This window comes from Eumetopias jubatus, unplaced genomic scaffold (genome assembly GCF_037043125.1).
Source record: "Eumetopias jubatus isolate StellerSeaLion01/CBP00866 unplaced genomic scaffold, mEumJub1_p1.0 scaffold_4, whole genome shotgun sequence".
In the NCBI taxonomy this organism is placed as follows: domain Eukaryota; kingdom Metazoa; phylum Chordata; class Mammalia; order Carnivora; family Otariidae; genus Eumetopias; species Eumetopias jubatus.
The window spans coordinates 73455765-73466220 of NW_028274810.1; the positions used below are offsets into that span (position 1 = coordinate 73455765).

The 10456-nt window shown below is 45.0% G+C and overlaps 1 pseudogene; it reads right to left on the reverse strand.

Moving 5' to 3' along the window:
- Positions 1 to 1507: 1507 nt before the first annotated feature.
- On the reverse strand, positions 1508 to 2443 carry LOC114224213 (olfactory receptor 2A12-like; annotated as a pseudogene).
- Positions 2444 to 10456: the final 8013 nt, after the last annotated feature.

The window sequence follows — 10456 nt, forward strand, 5'->3', positions numbered from 1 at the left end:
TTTATGAACTGTTCAGATCTGTTGCCAGTTTTCTGGGGTGTTTGTATTTTTCTTACCAATTTGTAAGAGCTTTTTCTATGTTATTATCCACATGTCTGTAAGTATATTGCATTGAAATGCTCTCTTTTGTTATCTGCCTTTTAATTTTGCTTCATTGTTGATGCAACACTCTGGCTTCTGCGTGGAGGCGTGGGGCAATATCTTTGAGGACACTGAAACCCGCTCCCTTGGCACAGACCCTGGTTTCCTGTGGGGGGCACAGGCATCCATGTTGAATTTTTCTGGCCAACCCAGTTGATTTTTTTTTTTTTGCAAGGAGTTTCATAGCTGTTGTATATCAGCAAATGGCTGGGAAAGAAAAACCCAAAGGTGTTGGCTGTTAGCTTGTGGAACATGTCCCTAGAACCCTGTGGCTATTGCTTTGTTGGGTGCTGGAATTCCTGTGGCAGCAAATAGGCAAAGCCTGTAAATATGGGTGATCCCAAGAACATTACCCTGAAGATGGGTGAAACTTGGGAAAAAGCGGTCTATGTTTGTAAAGATTCTATGAGGAGTAAGCAGAGTTTCATGGATGGTCTCTCCAAGCAAGAGGGAGCAGAGCAGAAACTACCCATGGAGATTTTAATCTCTCTCTGGACTGCCTAAATTTTGCATCCATCTGGGGGGAACATTATGCCGATGTTCCCCTAATTTTGTTCATCCTCAGGTGGACAGAGTCTCTTTTCCTTGACATCACCCAAGGCAGTTTGTAGGTTTCCAAAATGGACTTTATTAGTAACAAGGGGAAAAGGAAATTCAAGAGGTATGAAGATACAAAAGCACAGAAGCAAATGGCTACAAAGTGGTACTGTAAGATAATTTTGGGTACACAATTTGTGGATGGGGAGAGAAGGGTTCACTTCCTTGTTCTAGAGTCTCTCCCCCTAAGACTCTCCACTTCTCGGTTTTTGAGATTTTACCCCTACTTCCACTCCCTTCTTTTTTTTTTTTTCTTTACTCTCTAGGGTTCCAGTCACTTCCATAGCCCGGAAGAGGATCATGACTAATTCAAGGCTGACAATTCATCCTGAGAAATAAATTTTAAAGATTAAAACTAGTATCTGTTGAAAGCTATTGCCAGTCTTGTACTAAACATGTTTCATATAGTATCTCTTTTGATAGTCATGGCTTCCCTGTGAGGAAGAGATATAAACCTTAGAGTAAGTTAAATGACTTGCAAAATGTCACATATCTATTAATTGTTCAAATCAAGTCTCTCATCCTGCTCTGTCTGGCACTGAGGTCCCGGCTCTTGACCAGTGTACTCTACCTTCACAATCCCCTCTGTCCCAAACCACATCACTAGAGATACTGCTGTTGCCTGAGTGCCCAGTTCCCTCCCACTGGGCCAGGGTGATGGCGTGACTTTATGGAGTGCAGCCTCCCAGGTCTCCTGGAAGAGTCTTTGGCAGGGTTGTGGGTGTGAGTCCTGCTTTGTTGGGCTCCCCAGGTCCTCCGCTTTAAAGTCTCACTCTGGGGTCCTGCTCCATCCCAAGTTTGAGGAAAGCCTTTTTCATGTCCTTGTTCCTCAGACTGTAGATGACAGGGTTGAGGAAGGCTGTGGCAATGTTATAAAAAAGGGCCATTTTCTTGCCACTGTTTGACAAGGAGTCAGAGCCAGGGCTCATGTACATGATGATGCATGGAATGGTGAAAATGGTGACCACAGTTATGTGGGAGGCACAGGTAGAGAAGGTCTTGATCCGTCCCTGGGCTGAGCGGATCTTCATGATGGTGGCAAAGATGTTGGCATAAACGATGATAACCAGGGTCGGGGGACCACGATGACATTGAAGCCCGTGATGAAGTCTACCAAGTCATTGAGGGATGTGTCTGCACAGACCAGCTTCAGGACAGCAGAGACCTCGCAGAAGTAGTGGTCAATTTCATTAGGGCCACAGTAGGGCAGGCGCACAACAAAGAAGGTATAGCACAGGCCACCCATCACACCGTACGCTGCACAGATGCCCACCATGAGGAGGCACATCCAGTGGCTCATGATGACCTTGTACAGGAGAGGGTGGCAGATGGCCATGTACCTGTCAACAGACATGATGGAGAAGAGCCAGGACTCAGTGACCCCAAAGAGGAGGAAGATGTACATCTGGGCCACACACCTAGCAAAAGAGATGGCCTTCTTCTTGCTGAGGATATGCCCGAGCATCTGGGGCACAGTGGTGGTCATGTATCACATGTCCAGCATGGAGAGGACACTGATGAAAAAGTACATGGGTGTGTGCAGGCGGGAGTCCTGGTGGATAAGAGTGATAAGGAGGCTGTTGCTCACAAGGATGAGCAGGTAAAAGATGAGAAAGAAGGTGAAGAGCAGAGGGTTGGTCCTGGGGTTAGGGGCAAAGCCCAATAGAATGAATTCTGTCACGGTGGACTGGTTGAGTTCCTGCATTGTGATCTGCCTGTTTGAAGAGTTTTGAGGATATGTAATTGATTGGGTGTCTACACACAGGGGTGTGTAAGGAATTTGCACACTCGTTTCATGTTTGGCTCTTTTCTTTTTTTATTTTATTATGTTATGTTAGTCACCATACAATACATCATTTGTTTTTGATGTAGTGTTCCACGATTCATTGTTTTCGTATAACACCCAGTGCTCCGTGCAGTACGTGCCCTCCTTAATACCCATCACCGGGCTAACCCATCCCCCCAAATCCCCTCGCCTCAAAAACCCTCAGTTTGTTTCTCAGAGTCCATAGTCTCTCATGGTTCGTCTCCCCCTCAGATTTCCACCCCTCCATTTTTCCCTTCCTTCTCCTAATGTCCTCCACGCTATCCCTTATGTTCCACAAATAAGTGAAACCATATGGTAACTGACTTTCTCTGCTTGACTTATTTCACTTAGCATAATCTCCTCCAGTCCCATCCATGTTGATGTAAAAGTTGGGTATTCATTCTTTCTGATGGCCATGTTTGGTTCTTAAGAGGAAGCTTGGATTGGCAGATGGAGGCACTGTGAGATATGTCCCCATAGTCGCTTGGTGGTACTGGGATTGGGTTCAGGATTTAGTTGAGGGTCATGGTGATGAAAATGGTGAATGCCAAATCAGCGAGGCGCCGTACACTGTGCTCCGCTCTGGCCTCTAGGTATGTTTTTCCTTTTCCTGACACAGCTTTGCTATTCTGTTATTCACCCCATTTTCTGTTTTCCCTTGGAAGTATAGAGATTGCAAATTCTTGGTTTCAGATTAGGATCAGAGGAGGACTATTAAACTCATTATTTGGGTCAAGGTTTATCTTTTTTTAAAAATCACTGTTAGGATTAGGACTAAGGTTAGAGTGGGGGGGTTAAAGTCAATGCCATGCAGAATAAAAATTAGAGTTGCTATTTAAGATCTAGCTTTTTCTGGTGAATGAGCTTTTTCATTGGTAGTCTTTAATTATGTCATTCATTCAACAGATTTTTACCAAATGCTTACTATAATGTTGTCTTCCAAAATGTGAGGGATATTTTATAGTCAAGGAAAGATCATGGGTAAAGTGAGTATAGTCCCATAAACAATTTTTAGAGTTAGCAAAATGAAAAGAATAACCCCAGCACATCACGCAAAGAGGATATAATCTTAAAGATGTGCATATTGTATAATTAATCTTCATTTATCATACCTTCTTAATGAGAAACTCCTCAAAGACTCCTTCCTTCACACTGTCCATATGGTGCCAATAAGTTGGTTTTGCTTTGTTGGAGACCATGAACATACTGAGATTTAAAATTTTTCCCTGTGGCTGGTCCACCTTTCAGTATTCATTGCCTTTCTGGTTTTATGATTCAGAAAAATTTATATTTTGTTCTGAGCATATTAAAAATTCTAGTGACTATAGGAAACTGTGCAGAAGTAAATCCACAAAACCCAGAGTTTTGTGAAAGGGAAATTTGTGGGGAGCAGTTACAATTTGTCAGGAAGGGTTTCCTAAGCGCATGCACTCTGCCCAGGTGGGTACCCCAGCCTACTTCCTTATCCATTGCTGACTTGTACACGCTTTGTTCCCATGGCTTTGTAGATTGCTCTCAACTTTCTGGTTTGTGAACTCTCACAGAGACATTTAATATCATATCTCCAAAAACTCTTTTGATATTATAGAGTATCTCTTACAAAGAGCCAGCATCATGCTTAATGCTAAAACTATAGCATAGAGATTACTTAATAGCCACCTGCCGGCCAAATATAACCCACAGATATATTTTGAATAGTTTTTAAAAGTTGAATTAATTGCCAATCTTATTTATTTTATTTTTTAAAGATTTTATTTATTTATTTGTGAGAGAGACAGAGAGAGAACAAGCGGGGGGAGAGGCAGAGGGAGAGGGAGAAGCAGGCTCCCTGCTGAGCAAGGAGCCCGATGTTGGACTCGATCCCAGGACGCTAGGATCATGACCTGAGCCAAAGGCAGACGCTTAACCATCTGAGCCACCCAGGTGCCTAAATTGCCAATATTTTAAAAAGTGGAGCTTACACATAAAAAACTAGATTTTCAGCATCACAAACTAGCGTTGGCAATAATGGGCCATATTCCTCCAGCCAGTACGCGGTGAGCATATGATTCCTCTTTGGATGGAGTGTGAACTCCCCAGTTCACGATATTCCTTGTGGTCCCTTATTTTTCGTAGACTAATTTTACTCAGTTAAACTGCCCATGCTTGCCCTCCACCCCAGGCATTTGAATTTATGATCCCTGTTCTAATGGTGTACACTCAAAGTGAGTGCTACTTTTACTGCTGGTATATAACATTATTCAGAAAGCTGTAGCCAAAGAAATAGTTTAAGGCAAGGAAATAAAATTATAAAGATCAAAAACTTATAATGATTTGCAAATGTCATATTTGTCTTATCTGGAAATTCAAGAGACTCACCTGATACAGTTCTAGAACTAGTGAAAGAGTTTGGTTCAGTTGGCTTAATATGAAAATACTGGGGACCCGGGAGCACGTGCAGCACTAGCAGCTGGGTCCTGACATCGCTGGTGCTGCATCTCCCAGGCATTGACCCGGCCCTGCTGCCCGGCAATTCTCCCCAAGCGCGGCTCCTCGAAATGTCCCTGCTCCCGCTTAGCCCCATGCAACCAAATTAAATTTAAAAAAAGGGGACGGGAGATTCAAAGAACAATATGCATAGTAAGATCCCATGTGTACAGAAATGTGTATGCACACAAATTTTTAAAAATGTATTTTACATCACATTTTAGATGCATAGAAAATGCCTGCAAGTATACACAGACTTGTCAGCATTTATTATCATTGAGGACTGAGATTTGTGATAGTGGTGAGTGAGACCCTAGGAATGAATGAGACACATTTCCTTTTTCTTTTAACATTTCAGGACTATTTGCTTTTTATCTACAATGAATATATATTTTTAATCATTAAAAAACTGAAAGTACCCAAAAAGTAGAAATGTTCTATACTAATAAAATTTTAAAAAATTAAAAAAAAGAAATGTTCTATACTAGACAAAAAGTTAGAAATATGTTGGAAAAAAAGATTTATAAAAGCAGCAAATGAACAAAAATACACAAATACCCAGGAATGAGCCTCACAAGAAATGTTCACGACCTATGAAAGCAATACAAATGAAAACAAAACAAACAGAAGATTCTGAAGAACTTTCTTGAAAGACATAAAGGTAGCTTTGATTAAGTTCAGGGATACACCATATCCATGTTTCTGGAAAGAAAAACTAAAATTGGCAAAACAAAAACAACAAACCAACCACACCAAAAAAACCCCACAAAAAACAAAACAAACAAAAAACCCCAAACATCTCTAAACTTATATATTTAATGCAATCTAATTAAAACTCAATAGAATGATTTTGTAAGAACTTGATAATGTGATTGAAACACCCATGAAAGAATAAATGGATGGGAATAGTTAAGGAAATACTGAAGGGGAAAAAAATAACAATGAAATGGAAGTAGAGTTGTCAGATTTAGCAAGTAAAAATAAATCTGAAATTCAAATTTAACTGGGCATCCTGCATTTTATCTGTGACTCTAAGAGGAAGACACTCTTCCAAAGGAGCAAGCATAATACTATAATGTACTATTAATACCATAAAAATGTGTGTGAACTCGGAGATAGACACACAGATTGATGGGACAGAACAGAGAGCTTGGAAACAGAACCTAGCCCGTGATGAAGAGGCTATTATAAATCAGAGAGCAGGAAGCTATTTAACAAATGTTGCTCAATTACTTAATGATCTGGGTAGAAAAAGGCCTTTTATGCTGCCTACCTACCAAGATACATTCTAACTATGTTAAACAGTTAAATGCAAAAAATAAAAACTACAAAGCAACCTAGGGGAAAATATATGGGTGAATGTTTATTATGATGAGACAAAGAAAGACCTTTGAAGCATAATCTGAATGTTCGGAGTCCTTCAGCCTCATGGTGATGACCCTTAATATGTACACAAGGCAACATAACTCCTCATCCCATCTGCTGGGAGAAGTCTGATTTTTTTTCCCCTTCTTCTTAGATGTGTAGTAGTTTGGGGGGTTCCTTATGCATCCCTGGTTACTTTGTTCTCAAAATTTTTGCTCTCACTGAACTCTTGGCCCCCACTGCCTTCCTTGGGTGGGTCCTGACGTCTTCCATGGCTCATCCCCATTCTCTTCCTCCTTTACGCCCCAAACGTCCCCCACACGAAGCCGTTGTAAGCCTTGTCCTGAAGGTGTGGTAAGACAAAGATGTCTTACAATGAAGCACAATTTGAAATTGAATATTTAATTCCATAAAGTCCCTAAACCATCCCTGCAGCAGTTTTTTTTTTCTCTCTAGTCCCGAGATGGCTGTTACTGGGGTCTGGACTCCTTCCTGGAACCTCGTCCCATCTCCCCTTGTCTCCCTGGTCTAGGACTCCTTCCTCTGGTCACCTGAGCAGCCAGCCACAGACTCCACCTCCCTATCTCCTTGCTTCGTGCGTCAGAACCACCTAGAAGGCTTGTCAGAGCTGCTGTGGCTCATACCCAGGGTTTCTGGGTTCAGGAAGTCTGGAGTGGATCCTGAGAATTTGCAGTTATAACAAGTTCCCAGGTAATGCACATGCTGCCTGCTGGTGGGACCACACTTTGAGAACCACTGATCTACTTAATTGTGCCGAGAAAGTTGGCTATCTTTCTTTCAATTTCTCTGTGTCCGTATTTTGCCCAAGCTGCTCACATTCTCCCTGCTTAAAAGCCAATTTTTTCCTTTTATATAAACAAAAAAAAAAAACAGTAAAGGAAAAAGATGAAAATTTTGGCAATATAATTTTCTCTAAGTTAAAAAAAACAGTGATATTTGTGATATATGTGGAAGACAAGGGATTCATGTCTTTGGAATATATCTTCTAAAATATAAAGAAAAACTCTGACAACTGAGAATCAGATGTGAATAGTTAACTCACAAGAGATTCAAGTGACCAGTGAACCCACAGAAAAGTTTAACTGTCCTGATAGTTAAAGATCACAAGTTAAAACCTCAGTGAGCACACCTGGGCTCTGGGAGTCGCTTGCTGTTCTTGTGTAACCCATGCAAATTACTCCACCTCTCTGAAACTTAGCAACCTCGTCTGTACTGAGGGAACTCTGCGAGGTGGCTGGAGGTTGGATGAAGATAGTCCCGAGTTCATGCTGGCGAACAAAGTAGGTGGCAGATAAAGGTCAAAAACACCTGAGGGACTGTTGGTGTCTCTGCCTGAGCCAGCACAGGAGGTGGGTGGGGCATAAAACACAGACACATCTCTGCTTCCTAAACCACCATGAGAGTCCAGAGAAAGCTCCAGCCGATGAGAGGAGGAAGCCGACTGGCCCTGGGGAGGGTGCTCTGAGCTCCGGCCACTCACTTCCCCCAGGTACCTATGGGCTCCCTCCTGAGAGGCCAGCCCCCAGCTGCAGGTCTTCAGCAGATGGGCACAAGACTGGAATGAGTCTGCCCACTCCTCACAGCCTACATCCAGCCCTGTTCCCCCACCCCCTGCCTGCCATCCAGCTAGGGCCGAAAAGGCCATTGCTCATTATTAATAATAAAAGAGACCAGAATTCTTAACATGCACACAGGCCTTCACATTAGGCCCCAGCCAACTTCCCTAGTCATTGCCCCTCTGCATCCTGTAAGAGCCCAGTTCTCCTGCTCACTGGACCACTAGTCTGCTGCAGGGCTTTGGGAAGTCACCCAGCCTCCTGCCTCTCGTGATCTCGCCTGTTAAAGGAGGGTGGCACATAATCTGTAATAACTCCTCCAGGGCAGATACGCAACGCTTTTCTACTTATACCTAGATTTGGAGGCAACCAGTGGCGACTTGGAGGCAATAGGGGGGTGGGGCTGGTGACCTAGGGTGGGTGCCAGTGTCCCATAGTCCCACACCTCGTAGGTGCCTAGGCTGCACTGTGCTTACATGTCTCCACGGAGGACACTCAAGTCTGAGCCAGGAGTGGAGGCATGTGTGACTGAGGGGACACTGTCCTCTAGATGGGCTGCTACCAAGAACAGAATTGAAAATGGATGTTGGACCATTGGGCTCTTGGGGAACAGGATGTAGAATTACGCATTTTCCGGTTTTGTCAAAGACGCACTTCTGCAGGAGCTCAGAACCCACTCCATTCATACCCTCCTCACCCAGACACATGTGGCTCCTGGTGGTTCCTCTTACTAGTTACAGACTTGAAGCTCAATTTGAGAACAACTAGTACAATCCTCTCATTTTACCAAAGCTCAGAGGGGAACCACCCCCTAAGGGTCACCCAGCCAGAGTGTCTCAAGTATGATAAGCACCCGCATGGCTTGATCCCTAGTCTGGGCTCTGGCCCTGCCCAGTGCTGCTCTCAGAGATTAGCCATGAGCCAGGAATGGGACTTAGGGACAGAGGGAACCTGATGCTGCAAACTACATTTTCTCCCAGCTCCTGAGACAAGGAGGTCCTTAGGCAAGGGCCACGGCGATGAGAGGCTGCCCGGGTCTTACCTCCAGCTTGTGTCTGCCGACTGAGGACAGAGGAAACAGGGAAGATGTGGGTGACAGGCCCCAAGGACTCCTTGGCCTTTGATGAATTTGTGTCTTTGTCCAGAATACAGCCTGGGGACTGGTTTCTTCTCTCACTTTCCTTGGCTGGTTTGCTGTGTGTCTCGGGGTCAGTTGCTTGGCTTCTCTGAACCTCTGGTTCTGACACTCCCACAACCAGGTTTGATGATGACCTGTTGCTGGTGAGAAGACAGAAATGGGTGGTGTGATTGCAAGGCCCTGGTAGGGGGTGAGCCTCTAGTCCCCAGTTTGTCCACGGCTTGAGGCTGGGGGTGCCAGCCTTGCTCCCTTTTAGGATGTAACAGAAATCAGAGGAAATCCACGTGCTTTTTCACATGGACCTTTATATTGATCTCCTCTTATATTTGCTTTCCTGCAGCACAGTTAGGAGATGAAAGACTCAAGAGTTTTGAATTTTCGCTGTTACGATTTACTGCCATGACTCAGAGCTGGTAATTGTTTCTTATCAGCAAAAATGGTGGTTGATGACAGTAATATTTAATTCTGAAATGTAAGTTCTGAAGATATATATGATCTCTCCTCCCTTTTCCTTTCTCCAGCCCTTTCCCCATCACACACACACACCCCCCCTCCCTCAATATCAACACTGACCTGCAGGGGCTAAGAATGACCCAGAGAAACTTGACCCAGAGAGCAACAAAAGCTGAGAAAATGATGGAAAAAGGGGCAGAGGCCCTGGAAGGGAAAAAGAGAGTCCAATACAAGTGACAAGGAGGCCGAGAGGCACAGAGACCCAGAATGCGAGGGGCACAGGCCAGAGATGGAAAAGCATCCTTGGAGCTGAAGGAGGAAGAAGGTGGAAGAAGGGTCATTCTTCCCGTTGTGTTGGAAGAAGAGAAAGGACTAAAGGAAAGAGCCGTGGAGCGTGGAGACCCAGTGGGAGAGGGTCAGAGGGACAGAACACGGAAGGGGAAAGAGGTGGGACCCGGAGGAGAAGACAGGCCCAGGTCTGTCTGCGGTGCTGGGAAGTGGGGGAGCCACAGGAGGGCTGCCCCCGGCCTCTGCTCCGGCCAGAGCCAGCAGAGGCCAGGCAGGGAAGGAAAGGGATGGAGGCCATAGGGCAGGGGTGGGAGAGAGGAGAAAGAAGAAGCTGGAAGAGGAGAGCAAGCAGTTGGGTGACTGGACCGGACAGAGTGGACAGAGGGTGGAGGCTGAGGGGGCGGGGAGGGGGAGGGGGGATGGGCCGAGGGCCAGGTTCTACCGCGAGACCCAGGGAAACCCTGGTTAGGGGGGGATTGGTGTGATTCACAGAGGCAGCTGGGGCAGAGAAGAGGGGAACCAGGGGCGGTAGAGAGGGGCCTCACCACAGGCTCCTGCAGAGGCCCAGCAGAGCAATCCCCGGAGGAGTCAAGAGGGCAGCAAGGCCGAGCGAGCCGCAGACCC